This window comes from Mastigoproctus giganteus, chromosome 12 (assembly GCF_048544385.1).
Source record: "Mastigoproctus giganteus isolate SK-2022 chromosome 12, ASM4854438v1, whole genome shotgun sequence".
Lineage (NCBI taxonomy): Eukaryota > Metazoa > Arthropoda > Arachnida > Uropygi > Thelyphonidae > Mastigoproctus > Mastigoproctus giganteus.
In genome coordinates, this window is record NC_143586.1 from 161,734,963 (window position 1) to 161,752,460 (window position 17,498).

Here is a 17,498-nt window from a genome sequence, read left to right on the forward strand (position 1 = left end):
TAAAAAGGCGCTTGTCTAGCCATGAAAAGATTATGGAACTGTATCAAATTCTCATTCAGAAAAAATCTGTTCTGCATAAATGAAATACATACATAAAAAACAGAAGCCAGTCTGAATTGGGGAGCTTGAATTAGTGGGTGTTACTATGCTGTTTTTGAGTAGTGCTAAACCCAAGGTGAGCAAAAATAAAAAGGACCACTGCGGGATGGGTTAGCATAGTCAACATTAAGTTGTCTAAGCAGTGCAAACACACTGCTAAGAGAAACCCTGAGGTGTCAATGGTATACAGGATTTCCGCCCATTGGGAAAATGAGGCATTATCCCACTGTACAAGGAATATTTAGGCCACATCTTGGATACTGCAAAGAGGTTTGGAAAAATCATTTTAGGAAGCAAAAGTATGTAGATTTGTGGGAAAGGGTACAGACAACAGCAACAAGATTAGATGGCGGACAACAAAAGGTATCCTTTCCAAGTAAAACTTGGCTTCTGTAAATTGCATCGTCTATATGGAGACCTAACTAAAATATTTAAGGCTTTATGAATTAAAGTTACCGGAATTAAAATCCCTCCCCTGGTCCGATGTTTTTTTCTTTTTTTTAAGATCAGACTGTATATGAAACCCATGCGCCGGAACACTGCTCTCATTAGTAGCAACACCCACCAATGTAAAAAAAAAGAGGAGAGAGAAAATGAATATATGGTTTCAATTCTACTTTATTAGGAATCCATAGTTCATATTTATGTGTTAACTGAATGCATGTACAGCATTAATGAGCTCTTCGTGCCATCATTCTGTAAGGACAAACATTATCTATTAACCTACATTAAATTTATTTTATAAACGTAAAATTATTTAATTTTTTTTATTCAACTGCTTTTAAGTATACAGTTTGCGTAATAAGCAAAAACATTTGGGGAAGCAGATCAGTAGTGGTGGAGGGGGGATTTTAATTCTGGTAGCTTATAGATGTCCCTAGGTGGGCTAAGATGAACATTCAACATAATCTGGCACGTCGCAGGAAGAGGTTGGCCATCCACGGTTATTGTTCAGCACATCCGAGTGAGCTCTTACTTCTAGATAGTTTTATTAAAAAAAAGAAGGGAAAAAAATATATTTTTCTCTAGAAACCGTTTTCTGGAACGGATTACAGGAAATTATCATGTAACTCTGCCTTACCTTTAATATATGCAACCCTGCATATATCACCGAATCCTTGCTCTGTTTCTTCCTGCTGAGTTAATTTATATTTCAAATATATGCATTAAAATACTTTTTTTTTTTTTTCCTTCCAAAATTCTCCTAAAACTTGGGCGCGTCTTATCGTCCACCAAAGGCAGTATCTTCGTTAGAACACACACACACAAAAATGTATATTATGGCATATATTAACTCCTTTTTGCAGCACAAATGTATGCGGCAGTTATTTATTTATGTACCTAAATCCTCTACTTACTATAAAATCCTTTATATTTATGGAAGGAAAGAAAAAAAAAAAAAAAAAAAAAGGAGATTTTCGCACATTTTACTAACTTGTGTGAAAATCCTGGCACATTAATTTGGAGTTCAGTCTTGGAGATTCAGTATAAACTCATTTTTTTTAAAAATGCCTCAGATATATTCGCAATGATGAGAGAACTAATGAGCTTAAGGGTGTATTAAGCACCAAGGTAAGTTTGGAGGGGAAATACCGCAAAATTACTAAGTTAAACGAATCTTTATTTTAAATACATTCTCATAACCTTTGGTAGCACTTTATACCAAGCATGAAAGGTATTTATTCAAATATTCATCTGTATCACACTGAAGTCCACAGGGTGTGCTGCCTGTCAGTTTTTTTCCCTCAGAGTGAAGGGGAAACCAACAGTACACAAGCATGAAATAAGTGAAATAGGTTTTTTTTTGTATGAATATGAGCTGAACTAAGAAATTATAATATTACTCGACATAGGAGAGGGGTAAAAATTTTACCATACGTATGTTTCACTGAATATAGAAAGCAGGTTGTTTTCTTAGATGTACTATATTTTAAAAAATTCTTTCATTGTTTTATTTACTGAGATAGTAAATAAAATGAAACAGGAATGGATCCGGAAAAATGAAACTCCCCACATTGTAAGAGAACACATATAAGGCAGTCCATAAAAGAGAATGTCTGGTACGGTTTGTTTCATGGCCAAATCAATGTTTTATTTTATTTATTATTTTTACAGGGTAAACTACAAATTCCAGCAAAAGTACCCAATATGATACAAGACAGTATTTATTAGGGGTGTATAGGTCAAGTGATTCATACACCTGCACACGGCAGTTTCCAGGTGTATGTATTACCTGACCACCACTTCTCAGATTTACAGATTGGATGTGATGACCAAATCCGTTGAAACCACATTTACCAGACATTTCACGCTTAATTTGTTTTTTTGTGAGGCTGATCACGGATATGGTTTATAAAACTCTAATGATAAATTTCAATGGCTTGAAAACAAAAATTACTGCTGTGACTGCTGACACCACGAACGTGACAAAAACCTGATCAGACATTATGCATCTCAGGGTATATGAATCTTTAAATTTAAATTATTTTTTTTTTTTCAGTTAGTAACAAAGTTCTAATGGAAATGTTTTCACCTTGCATTTTAGCTACTTTTACATTCTGAAAAGATGAATATTTTTAAAGTGTTTTGATGGCATGCACATATGCTGCAAAACTTTTAATCTCCAACGTGAGCTGTCTACAATATTCTAGCATATCATTTAGCATTTGTTGTTTTCCTAAAACAATAAATGCTGCGAGCAACGAGAAAAACAACCTTGCAAGCCTCTCAAGAAACGTTTTTACTACAATTTAAAGCTTTAATATGTGCTCAATTTGTTCATATCCCAAATATGCTACATTTCTTTCCATTTTTATGTTTACAACTAATCAACATAAGCCGTTTGGATAGCAGCTTGGGGGAAATGTTATATACATCATTAAGGATTTAAGAATAGCACAAAACGATTTACATGTAGCATTTATATTTAGTATAACTGAATCCAGGGTAGGAATCTACCGATATTAGCTAATTAAATGAGTTTTGTCACAGAAGGATGGGCAACATTTACTATTCGCTATTTCCACTGATGTCACATCATACCAATACACATTTGGCAATTTCAGTTCCAAACCAGAGAAATTAGGAAAATAATAATAATAAATAAATAAATGGTACTAACAAGCAAGAGGGAATATTCTCATTTAATTCAATGTTTTTCAACTGGGAATTACCTATTCAAATGAATCCAAGTTTAGTGTTTCATGGACCCTTATATGAATCTCAAATTTTATTAACACTATCACACTAGAAGTCTTGTAGAAAAAGCTGTTAAGAAACTTACTAAAATTATGTTAGAGACATATTTATTAAGTGAAATAAACCTATGAATTGATATTGGTTGTAGGCATTTTTGAAATACAGTCTCAACTGTGTTGGAGACAAAATAAGGAAAATGCTGCAGGATTGCAATATTACGTTTCAAGTTCTGTTTATGTAAATTGGTCTTTCAAACTGCCATACTTAGACAGCTTAATAGTTTTGAGCCATTATTTTCGTCAAGGCTCCTTAGACAAAATGGAGGGGGACACACACACACACACACACATACATACTTGAGCAGTTTAGTCCGTATATAATAACCTGTATGCTGAACCTGATGCATAATATGCATCTTGTACACATACCACAGAAACGATACACAGGCACACATACACACAGGTGTCTTCCACTGTTTGATAACTACAATTTTTGGTAGCAAACAAATACCACCATACCTACCGAACTACGATGTCCAAAATTCGAATACACAGTCAACCAACAGAACAGGATTACATGGTGAGAGGGAACTTGTAGGAACAACTTGGCAGTGTCTTATGCCGATCATATCCTTGCCGGACTTCTCAGTTTATCACATATCACTTTTAATATCCCCGCAAGCCCAACACCCTTATGTGAGTTGCTCTATATTCAATGAATTGCCACCTGTGGGCTTATCGCAGTATAGCTGATAAATTTACAATTACTAGTAAAATGTCAATGTATTTCTTAGTTACTTTGGTAGCCCTTGGTGCTGTAAAGTTGAAGTGGGCTTTGGTGAGGGGTTGTACATGTGGCCATGACTTGGAAGATCTAATGGATGGCCCATTGCATTCATTTCAGAATGATGGTGTGTATGGGGGGCTAGAGGTGATAAGATTCCTCTCTCAGACACTTGGGGACGCGATGCTACGGGTGGTATACGTGCAAGAGTAGCAGGCAATCCAGTGATGTCAGACTTCATGTCATGCAGAAGCTCTTGTAACTGGTTTAATACTCTGTACAATACAGCATTTAGTGGTTTACCATCCCCGTCTTTCAATCCCTGTTGAGGTGATTCAGGCCGAGATGATCCTGAATCATTAGCTTTTGTGCCAAGATCTACTGAAGGATTGCTAGGGTCTTCTGTAAGATTCACAAATGCAGCTCTCCTCAACTGCTCTTCAATTACTAGAGCCTGCTCAAGAAGTTTGAATCTTCTACTGAGAAATTTTGTTTTGAATTCTAATATATTACTCTTTCCCATGTTTGTCTTGAAGGGTTCATTAAGGATTGCAAAGGTAGAATCATTCTGTATATCATGCCATCGACTATATCCATGGCGAACGATGCCAGCTAATAACCAGTAATCATGACGTCGGTGCCAAACTTCATATCTACTAGACTGATGAGCTGCTTTATCTTCATTCTCCCACAAAGTATGCAGTTCAGTAAAACCACCATCAGCAACATTAAACATGAATTTTTGCATTTGTTCACACTTGGCTACTTTTCTATCTTTGGTATCAGATTCTTTGGCAACTTTATCACTCAATTCATTTTCTCTCAAATCAATCTTTCCTTTATTTTCCTTATCTTCATCTTGTTCTTCAGAAATTGGAGGCTTCATGACAGGTTTTTCTGCCTCATCTACTTCCATGCGCTCATCTTGCTTACCACTGTCATTTTCTCTTTCTGAATTCTCATCGTTCTTAGCATCTCTTTCACCAACTTCTTCAGTCCTCTCTGTTTTCACTTTCACACTTTCTTCATTGGAAACCAATGCAGTAGTACTCATGGAAGGTAATTTATTACTCTCAGGTATTACTAGTGATGCTGGCGTATTGTTAATAGGACAAGAAAACTGCAATGGCATACTCTGAAGACCATTGATGTTCTCAAATTCCTGGACTTTCTTTCTAATTAAAGACATGATTCCAATTCGCGTTAAAACATGTTTGCGAGAGAGACCTTCACGTGGAACACCATCAGAAAAAGTTTCAGCATTATCAGCTCCTGGCTCACATAAATGTCTCATAAATAATGAAACATAAGAGTTGAAACTTTTCTCAGACTTTCCACGTAAATCTCTTACCAGCCACTGTGAATTGAAAGCATCTTGTGGTGGCATGCCAAACCGCATGACGGCATTAAGGAATGCCTTCCTCTGACGGGCATTAAATCCAAAGACTTCAATGTTTCCTCCTACTCTAGCTAGCAGGGGAGGAAGGGGTTTGTCTCTTTCATTATGACCAAATCTGCTCTTCCGAGATCGACCTTTATCTTCATTCAAGTCATCGAAATAGTCATCATTTTCATTATCATCAGAAGGAATAGAATAATCAGAGTTGTAATCAGATTGATTATCAGGATAGGCAGATTCCTCCTGGGGTCTCATGGCATCATTATAATTTATTTGCTTTCTAACTCTTTTACCTTTCCCTAAAGATCGTGCCATATCCTCTTGCTGTTTTTCATAATGCTGCCGCAAGAGCCTTTCCCAGTAAACAGGATCAGCAGATTCTGCTTCTTGTTTTAAAACTTCAGTTTCTGGTTCCTCTTCTGCTTCTTTGGTTACATATGCTGCCACCTTAAAAGACGACAGGTATTCATTAGCCCACATCTCTTTTTGTTCAATCCCTTCCTTAGTACGATCTAACAGTTCATCTATAGCTTTACCATCGTAATGGATAGTATCCTCTTTGCCTTCATCATCTTTAAAAAGCTCTTCTGTACCAAAACGCAATATATCGTCTAGTTCTTGCTTAGACATTGCACTTCCCCTACTTCCCAAACCTGGCCTTACTATGAGGTGAGTAAGCATCATCTTCTTCTTGGCTACTTGAGTAACTCTCTCTTCCACTGATGCTCGCGTAACAAAACGATAGATCATCACTTTGTTTGCTTGTCCAATTCTATGTGCACGACTAAAGGCCTGAATGTCATTGTGAGGATTCCAGTCAGAATCATAAATGACCACGGTATCTGCTGTAGCCAGATTGATACCTAAACCGCCTGCTCTTGTAGACAATAAGAAACAGAACTGTGGAGCACCAGGTGCATTAAACCTATCAATCGCTTCTTGTCGCCTAGTACCAGTTATGGCACCATCAATCCTCTCATATTTGTAATGTTCTTGTTCCAAAAAATCCTCAAGTATGTCAAGCATCTTTGTCATTTGAGAAAATATGAGCACCCGATGGCCAGTTTCATATAATTTCCTTAGCATCTTCTGTAGCAGAATGAGTTTTCCGCTAGCTTTGACTAAAGTGTTTCCTTCATACATCCCATTTGGTAATTTAGGTGCCTCTAATGAAGCTGCTGGAAACAGATATGGATGGTTACAACATTTCTTCAACTCTATCATAACATTCAGAAGAGACACCTGACCCCCACCACCTTTAGTGTTCAAAGCCTCAAAGTTTTTGGTCAAAATATACTTGTAATATTTTTTCTGTAGTGGAGCCAGTTCCACTCGAACAATAAATTCACTTTTTGATGGAATGTTTTTCAAAACATCTGCTTTCAAACGTCGAAGAAGATGAGGGCCTAAGAGGTCATGTAACTTTTTCACTTGCTCTTCTTTTGTGAGATCAGTAAATTCATTAGAAAACTCTAATAAGTTCTGGAATCTGTTAGGGCTAAGAAAATTTAGCAGATGAAACAACTCTTCCAGATTATTTTGCAGGGGTGTTCCAGTTAGTAAAAGCTTATAATTTATATTAAACGCATTGAGAATACGAAAAAATTTTGACTGGTTGTTCTTCAAACGGTGTGCCTCATCTACAACCAACACTTGCCATTCTTGAGAACCTAACGTTGCTGCATCAATGCATATAAGTTCATATGATGTCAGCAAAACATGAAATTTAATGAGACAGTCTTTCTTTAATCTAGATGCTTTACCCCCACTTCTAATCGCTCCTTCATCAAATGATAGTTCATGTTCCCTAATAATAGCCCTACTGTCTTTGTCTCCTATGTAAGTCACAACATAAAAGTCTGGAGCCCAGAGCTCAAATTCTCTTTCCCAATTGATAATCGTTGACAGAGGCACACTTATCAAAAATGGACCTCTACAATGTCCCTCTTTATACAAAGAATAAAGAAACACAATTGTCTGAATAGTTTTACCAAGACCCATTTCATCAGCAAGGATAGTGTCTGTTCTGTTCGCCCAAGAAAACCTCAACCAGTTGATTCCTTCTAACTGATGAGGATGTAATTCATTGCCTGTGATATCAATATATGGTGGCTGTCTGGGATATTTCTTTTTAGGATCTACAGATTTATAAACAGGATGTGCTTTCTTTCCATCATCATCTCTGAGACGTTTTTCTTTGGATTTTTTGCTATTACTGCCCTTGCTTTTACCAGATGAGCCTTTACCAGCGGCTGTTTCAGCAGCAGTCCTTAGATCCCAATAATAATTAATAGCTTTTCGTAGATCTGGAATATCAAAGTCTCCAGAATCATCATCACACTCCCAAGATGCTTGATCATATGGCAAATCCCTCCACTTCACAAGATATATCGTTGTACCATCTCTCAATGTTTTATGATTAATAATTCTATGAATTTGAAGCCATTCAGGCCGTATTCCATAGCGATAATACCTTTCTTCTAGATTTAATTGGTCTTCGTCTTGTTTCTTTTCTTGTTCAGTGTTTGTTCCGCTACTACCATCCTCCAAAACTGGAGATTCGTTCATATCATTTTTTCGGAAATAATACCGATAAAGAACAGGGTGGTATACATCTAGCTGCATCTCTGACACCCATGAACAATGCCAATAAGATTTATCATGCCACTTAATAAAGAATTCCCGTTGTGGTTTAGGATGCTGCTCTTTGCTTGTTGATGGCTTTGCTGCTGGCATGTCTTCGCTTTTTATTCCATTTCCTAAAACTGGAGCCCACCTCCATGTTAAAATTTTGGCCACTTTCCCTTTCAGCGGTGTAACTGAACAGCGAGGACAATGCCATTCTCCATCTGGAATTTTTTGTAGAGGTGGGTTTAGACAATGAATATGATATGCTGAAGGGCAGCTATCACAACATAAAAGCTCTCCTCCATCTTTACAAACTCTGCAAAACTCCATGTGATCATCATCTGGTTCCTGTACTCCCTCTTTTTCACAATGGGGACAGCTCCACTTCCCCTCTGGCGGTTCCTCCAGATCTGGATCAAGACAGACGAGATGGTAGGAACGAGGACATGTATCACAGAGAAGAATCTCGCCACCTTGCTGGCAAACTTCACAGTAATCCTGATGATCTGTTTCATAACCATCATTTTCTACATCAGAACTGGGAAAACTTGACGTTTTCTTCTTTTTTCGTTTGGCTTTCGAAGATTTACTTTTAGGTCGTGGCTCAATCTTTGGAGGGAGTGAATCAGTTTGTATGACTTCCTGAAAGGATTCTAAGTCATCACTTTCATTGCTCTCATCCTCTGAACTTGTATGCTTTTTACGTTTGCCAAAACTACCAAGTTTGATTTTAATTGGGGGCAGTTGTTTCCTACGTTTTGCTTTGCTTTTTGGTGCGGTATTTTTATCTTCTGCCTCTTTTAACTCTTCTACTTTTGGAAGGGTACTCTTTTCATCATCGTCTTCTTGAATAGTATCACGGCTAGGATGGTTAGAGAGAAACTCTCGCCACTTTGCTGAAATAATAGTCACCATTTTAGATATTGCAATTTTTGGATTAACTTTGGTAATAATTGGACGTACATGTTGGGAAAACAATTTATAGTTTGTCAATGTTTGATAATCTTCATCTGTAAATTCCAGTTTTATATCTTGCAAACTGTATTCTGCACATATCTCAGCAGAACTCTTCTGCGACTTTTCAAGTTTTAGTTTTTTATTATCATCAACATTTTCACTATCCACATCTGATTGTCTAACTGCACTGTCACTATCCTCGGCACTATCAAAGACGAGTTTTTTCCCTTTCCCTCTCTCACTGTCTTTTTCTTTTTGCGGCTGTGGAGGTTCATCCTTTGCTTTCTCTCCAGAAGAATCAATCTCACCATCATCTTCATCAACAGATGATACGTTAATACTTTCAGATTGTTCTACTGGTGGATCTTCTTCCATTTCCGATTCTTCTCCGTCATCATCCTCTTCTTCTTCCTCCTCATTGACTGGTTCTTCTGAATCATAATCGCCTTCGTCTTCAGTAACTTCAGTAGAGTTTCGTGTAGGCAACTCTACTGTACCATCTTGATCATCCGACATCTGCTCGTCTCTACCAGGTGAAGCCATTATCAGTTTATTACTACAGTAGACTCAGACAATAATTGAGTTATCTTCTTTAGTCCATTGCAGTTTTTCTGAAGTCAATGAAGCAGCACTAGTAGGGGAAAACTACGGAAGTAAAATATTGTCACACTCTTAGTATATACATATTACATATATAATCAAATAAATATAACAATTAAAACTGCTAGTTTATATAAAATTTAAAACTAATAATACTTTGGCTCTTTGACTTGTAACAGCTCTAAATGCCATAGAAATTTCCGCATCGAGATTAAGTGAAGTCGTGGAAAAATGGCAGCATACTTAAGTTTAGTTTTGTGCTTTACTTATATGTAATACCTACTAATTTTCTTTAATAGTATTTAAGAATTATTAATACAGCAGAACAAGTAGCTGAATTTTGTCAAAACTGAGCAATCATGCCACAATCTAGAACTCCAATCATAACTGACAACACTTTTTTTTTTTTTTTTTTTTACAAATCTGTCTCTTTGTTGTACTGACATGATTTATTAGGTGTGTAATTTAAACATATCCTTTCAGTGTTTATTAAAACACGCACCCAATCTACAACATCTATTAATCCCATTACAAACGCAAAAGCTGCACGTACGATTTCATTGTCTTTTACATTGAAAAACCAATGAACAACTGAGTCTAGCATTGTGCACATTACAGTTTATTGGTTTTCATGAACTGGTTTGATTTGATTTGATTTGGTTTTTTATGGCGCATTGGCAGCTAAGGCCATAATGCGCCAAGTCAAATTTTAAAATGCTATTAAACATTTTGGTAGCCAAGGCTACCACGTCAAACAATTATTGTGTTAAAAAGGTATAAAAGTAAAAGCATAAAACTTAGATCTTTGTATAAAAATTAACAAATTGTAAAAAGTTAAAAACGTCAGACATATTGTGCCTGTCACCTATAATCTGACTGAGTGTAAATGGCTCAGTCAAATTATTAAAAGCGGTAAAATTCAAGCGTCGTGCTTCTATAAAAACAGGACATTCTATTAAAATATGACGGACGGTTAAAATAACATTACACATCTCGCACATAGGTGGGTCATCCGCCCTCAGCAAGTAGGAATGGGTTAGATGACTATGACCTATGCGGAGCCGAGCAAGAACAACTTCCTCTCTTCGGACCCTGCGTAGACTGGACTGCCATTGCGAAATTACAGGCTTGATGTGATGTAATTTATTTGTGGTCTGTCCGTGCCAAGAATCTTGCCATTGGGAAAGCAGTTTAGAACGTATTATTTTCATGAACTGGACAAAATCCATGAGATTCAAGGTTTTTAAAGAGGCAGCACATAACTCAGTTCTGCACTTTATTCCTCATTCTTTCGTGGTTGAAGATTTGGATGGCGCTGGAGGATTGTATTGATCCTCTTTTTTACAGGAACAGCATTTTTTTCTCTCTCTTTTTTTTAAAGTTTAATCCAAATCTTACACACAAAATTGTGCGTAGAGTTTGAATTGCCGTTCTATTCAAGTCTGGTTTCTTCAGTCATTTGGCTAAATAGCTACTACACAGTGTTTGATTGGGGTAGAATCAATACAGACAAAGGTACATTTGCAAGCTCGCGAAAAAGGATTTTCTCTAGCTGAATTCATATATAAATACAAAACTTCACACCGTCTTTTACTTCAGTCCACTGTATGTGATGTAGGTTCCTCCACTGGTTTTCTACTGCTGTAAGAAAGTTAGTCTCAGTATAAAACAGTTATGATAATTCAATAATAGGCCTTTTAAATGGCCTCAAGCATTGTTCTGGAGAAAAAAAGTGACATATCTTGTACCACTGTTTTTCTGGAAATCTTTTGTCTTAGTTTTCTGACAAGTTCAATAACCAAGTGCACACATCTTTTACGTATTTCTTTCTCTTGTTTTAAGAAGTCACCTGCTGACGTTGCTGTTTCAAATTGGAATCCGAGGTAAGGCTCTGCGTCCAGGTGATCTTCAATTTCTTCGACATCAAGTCTCAATTCTGGCAATACGATTTTTATGCAGCGTGACTTAACGAGGAATAATTAGTAGTCTAGTAGTTTTGCTGGGTCGTGATTTTCACTTTCACGCTTCTTGTTCACTGCTTAATTGTATTTCAGGAACATCAAGTAAAATAAATTCTAATGGTCATTATTACACACTGCATGCAAATTTTCAGCTGTATAATACCATACTTTCAAACATGTAATGTCGAAATAGGTTTTGAATTTAGCCCAGTATTATCGTCACTGCAGTATCGTTTGACAACCATCTAGTCTAACTGATCTGGACCAACTGCAGAGGCGAATCACTTTCATTTATTATACCACAGAGCTCTTTGAATGCCACATGGCATAAAGCTGGGTGGGAAACTACTCCCTCTGAGAAGAAAATAAAATTCTAGACCGACATTCTTGGGCGAGTGAAATGGCTAGTTATAATGAATGACAAACATCTAACTGTAGGTGTAGTATTTTCATTTTCAACTCTGCATAAACTCCACTGTTTACATAAGTTATTACACTTTTTTCTGGCTTTGTAGTAGTTCTGCATTCCATCACAGAGTATACAAGGCGCAGATGTGGGAAACCACCGGTGGCGCCTGACTCTAAATACTATGCCACATGTTTACACAAGTCATAACTAAAGTACTGTATTATCTGTTCCTAATGATTTTAATTTAGTCAAATCTAAACCCTCATTCTGGATACATTTGTTGAAGGCAGAAAATTAACTGTAAATTCACTGGCTCTACTAATTCTAAATATGTAACCACAATGTTCCTCTGATTTATGGAATGGTATCGTATAACAAATTCTAGCAACTGTCAGAAAAACTTTCCATCTCGCAGAAAAGTTCTTCAAAATATGGAGCCAAATAATTTTAAGGTACTGGGTTAAATGGTAAAAGCCACTATGTTTTTATACTGAACGATTCTGCAGCTTTCTTATGCTTATTTTTGTTTTTTTCTATATCACCCAATTTCTCGGATAAATAAGCATTATCCACTTGCTATATTTTCATCTTTCAGCCTCTCATTCTGAATTCGTTGCAAATCGGTTCGAAATCTTGGGCTTGCCCATTTCGTGCTTATATAACTTACAATATTCGCCAATGTGCAACAAAGTCAAAACATCGAACTGTGCACACAGTAACACCACAACCTTCGATACAAGAACAACAATTATTGCTTCCAAATACTGAAGAACGTCGGGGGGGGGGCTAGCAGGTATTGCGGAGGGGCAGAATTTGCTTATGCTCTTCCAGTCTACACTCTCAATCATCAACGCGCGCTCATCAGTACTATATACAATCAAGCTCTTTATAGCACCCTCTTTAACGTCTCACACCATTCTGATATAATAACCGTTTTCTCATTCCCCGGGGTGGTCGTTATATAGAATTTCTACTGTATAGTGTTGCACATGATGGGTTGCTACCGCTACAGATTTTCTTTTTTTGACAACTATTTTTCCCGACATATTTTGGAATTATTTTCGTTATACTTTGAAGTACGTTATGTCTGGAATATGCACAAACCTTCAAACTTAACTTAATGAGTATTAACTCCTTGGTGCAATACACACAAAAGAAATTAGCGGATATTGCTCAAATGCACTTACGTGGACTCTATCGTTGAAGTTTTCATGCCAAGATTTTTTACATTTCCGGTTAGATATAGCTGAATGGTGAAGCACAAGAATTTGAATGGGCCATGGTTCAAGCCCACGTGACTGATAAATAGTCACATTTCACGGTATTCTCTGAGCTTCCACGAACTTTAACATAACAAAATAGGAGCCTTATTTTACAAAATGGTTTGACAGAAGCCAACAGGTGCACAGATTATATATGAAGCCGCCTTCTGGGCTATATCATACATATTTTCATTCATTAAAAACTTGAAATGTAATTCTCTTACCTGATATGTGAAAATTCAAAATCATAGTTTTCTTCCAAACTCTCTATTAAATGGAATCTAAACAACAAGGCACTCTGCCACAAGGCGGCAAACATTACTACTTTACTAACTGTGCATCAAGAACCAACTCCGCTCACAATGGATGGAGTACAATACCATTGGGAGCCATCACCACCCCCCTGGCTGCCCACACCATGAAAAAAAAAAAAAGTTTGGAAAAGCAGCACATTTCAAAAAAAATCTCAGCCTTGCTTTAGAAATGGACGTATACACTACAGCAGCGGTTCCCTTTTTTAATAAAATGTCAAAAAATTTCGCACATGATAATAGTACTCGCTGATTGAAAAAACGGCAGGTTTAGTATCAGTTTCGGGTACAGGCTGGAGCATTAGCGATTGGTAGATGTCACGATCTAGCAAGTACAAGTGAGCCTCTGATTCGTTAACGCCACCGGAATTTCTGTTGGAAAAAAAAAAAAAAAAAAAAAAAGGCGAAACTTGCTCTACATTTCTAAGACTTTTGATCGTGTCTCTTCCCCCCCCCCCAACTCTTTATATTAAAGAATTTCTTCTGCTGGCTGGAAATCCTATCCATAGTTCTGCCGATACCTGCACATTCCATCTTCCATTTTGAGGAACCCTGCCCTACACAAACAGTTTCACCTGAATATCCACCCCAATTCCTTAAATGCTGATCTCCATTAGGGCAAAGATAATTAATTTCAATCTTGTCATATCTCGCAAAAATGAGTCTTCTCCTATGCTTGCCTTCGATGACAATCAGATCCTTAGACAAGGTTACATATCTCTCTTAGGGATTACGTTTACTTCTGATCTCACATCGCGAATATTGCTTCCTCAGTATCTAAAAAACTGGGGTTTCACTTTTGCTCTCGGCGTTACTTTTCTTCCGAAAAGCTGTTCACAATGTACAAATTGCAAATCTGCCCTACCATGGAACATTGTTCCCACATCTGGGGCGGTGCACCAAAACCTCTCTCAGGCTTCTAGACTATTAAAAAAGCAGACGCAGTTAGGTTAATTAATTACATCTCTAACAGAGTCGCTCGCTCTCTCTCTCAGATGTTCTGTTTCTGCTGCATGCCTTTTCTATAGATACTTCCATGGGCACCGTTCTTCTGAAATGGCATCTATAATTTCCCCTCTCTTCCAAGCTAGTCCGAATACGTGCCGCAACCAGTCAGCATTCATTTAATGTACAACTTCAAACTCGCAGAACCAACTTTTTTCTTCTAGCTCATTTATCCCTTCAGCTTCTGTTTTCTGGAATTTATTGTATTTTTTGAAAATTACAATCTACAGAAATTCAGGTCTAAGGTTCAAAAGTATCCTCTTTATTCCAAAACTTCAATTCACACACAATACTAAATACCATAGGTGCTAATACCTTTTGTGTTTGAAGTTTTCAATAAAAAAAAAAGTTCCAAGATTGGCTTTCCTTCGCTGTTCATTATTTTATTAATAGAATCAGAGCTGTTCCTAATTCTGAGGGGCAGCAATTTTTGCATTTAGTTGCCACAACAAAACGTGATGATTTTCTTATATCTAGATTACTATATTTACGTCAAATATTTACATATTTTTAGGTTAATTTATTTTATGATTACTCAGTCACAAAAACAAAATTTATTTTTTATATTAAGTTTGTTAAAAAGAACTAAAAATGGTGTTGTAAAGATTGTACGCATCAAGAAAAGTACGTGCAATATTGTAATACCGTGCTTCTACCTCTTCTCCTCTTAAGTATCGATTTCTTCCCAAATTCTATGCTAAACTGCAAAACAGCAATCTCCCTCCTATCGTAAAGTGGAGTTGCCCAGAAAATGGGGAGGGGATGAAACATGACAGAATGTAGTGCGGAATATGTTGCCGTGCACTACGAGATCGCAACTTCATTTCAAACTGTGCTAGTCAGCCAAAGTGTGTGTGTGGGAGGGGGGGGTACTTGCAAAAAAAAAAAAAAAAAAAACATTTATTGATATTAAGCCGTTGCATCGATATCTCCTGCTGATATAACAGAAATAAAACTACTGACCACTGGAAAAAAAAAAAAAAAAAAAAAACACATCATTAATTAATGTTAAAAACAATTCCTGGTTTAAAATTACTTTATGACGGCGGTGACATCGGTAAGTAAATACACGGTGGCTGAAAGTTTATGTCCATTAATGAACATATATTATTCAAATTACTGGTGACATTTAAAGAAGAATAATGACAAGTCGTGCAGTAAGATCAGTGCACTGATGTTAACATATAACTTATATTCAGCCGTCTTGAAAATAGATTTTTATTCTCCAATTATAATAATAACAAAGCCTTACAAATAAGTAAGTTATATAACCAGGGGCACGACATACTCCGCTCACCTGTTTCTTTATGGAATGACACAGGAAAGCGGGATATGTATATCTTATATAAAAACTTTAAATATAAATGAAAAATATGGCAATAATATGGCAAGCCAAGTAACAAACAGAAAGTAAAGAAGTGCGTAATACAGCAACAAGGGGGTAAATCGAGATAAAAGTTGTGGGTGCGTGCACAAAAAGATTTCCGGCATTGGAGTGTCGCTCGCTTTATTTTCAGATTTAACCTATTGGACTCCCCCCCACCCTTTTCTTTTTTCGTATTTGAATTTCACGATATATAGATAGCCTAATCAACTTTCAATGGGAAACACGTACCACGTCATAGTATTTAAAAAAAAAATAATAAATAAATAAAATCGATACACGCGTTCAGCTGTAAGAAGGCAGTTAAGTTGAAGCTACATTTTGCACTTGGGATGTACATCCCGGATGATTCCATCCACAGTGAAACGAGTTAAAGCAATTTACACATTCAATATTTTTAACAATGCACTTTCAGTTCATCAGTTTCCAAAACGTCGGCGAATGAAATAGTGAATGTTGTAATCAATAAGTTGCAGAAGAATGTACTAATTATTAAACGAAATGAAATAAACAAAAAAAAAAAAAAAAAAAATGATCGACGCCGACGTTCGTGGATCAGGCCATAGATTAAGCGGGGAGGGAGGGCAACTGGGCATCAACACAACTGTTAACAGAACTTGCCGTGAAAGATCCTGATACTTATGTTCCGGAGATACTCACAATTTTGGTAGGCTTCCAAAAATATATGTATGCTATCCTTCCGATTAAATTCCATTAGTTTTGATTATTATACAGATATTGACACCTGCAACCACAGTTAGAAAACAAAATGTCCTTCACGACTGTTCACTAAATGCCCAGAATGAAATGAAAATGTTTACACGCTATTAATCAAAAATAGAAATCGGATCTACTTTGTTCACTATTAACTTTTGATGTTCACTTAGAACGAAATTCGGATGAAATGCAATTTATACTTTTTTCACTTTAAATGAATCATCCAGGATGTACATCCAAAGTGCAGAATCGCCTTCACGTATCGAGACTCCCCATGCACAATCTGTTCTCCCCTTGTCCATTCCTAGTTCAACTTCAGTAGCCGAGTGGTCAGGAGCGGGAGTGCAGTAGCACACGCTCTTTGAGTAGACCGGGGTTCAAGCCCCTGACTGCTGAATACGGTCGATCTGCCAACCCGCACTGGACCAGCGTGGCAGATTATGGTCCATTTTCCTCAGCATGAATTGTTGAGGAGGCTTCCATCCTGCAGTGGGTTGATAATGGCTGCACTTTACCTTTTATACTGATGATATTTTTAGGCTGAACTACGAAGGAGAAAAACTTTCCCACTGAGAAAAGAACAGCTGATTGAGCAAATTTTAAATTTAGAAATCGTAAAATCTAAACAATAATATTTATTGTTTAGATTTTATAATTTCAAATGAATATCACAAAACGGATCAGTTGACAAACCTAAATTAAAAAAATAATTTATATCGGCGACTTTAAATTAAAACACCCTCAATAATATCTTGATGAAGTAATATCAGTTTCAAATCCCATAC

At 36.7% G+C, this 17,498-nt stretch overlaps 1 pseudogene across 2 annotated transcripts in view; it reads right to left on the reverse strand.

Annotated features, from left to right (window-relative positions):
- Positions 1-949: 949 nt before the first annotated feature.
- The window catches only part of LOC150077552 (ATP-dependent chromatin remodeler CHD5 pseudogene), a 49,560-nt pseudogene continuing 33,011 nt past the window's right edge, over positions 950-17,498 (reverse strand). Inside the window, exons 2-3 of one of the 2 annotated variants that reach the window (XR_016547700.1) lie at positions 3,820-9,709; positions 950-1,077 (exon numbers count right to left, since the gene is read on the reverse strand). The product of XR_016547700.1 is annotated as an ATP-dependent chromatin remodeler CHD5 pseudogene, transcript variant X2 (transcript). Of the gene's footprint in view, positions 1,078-3,444; positions 9,710-17,498 lie in introns of those variants that run through there. The other variant, XR_016547699.1, reaches the window with a different exon arrangement.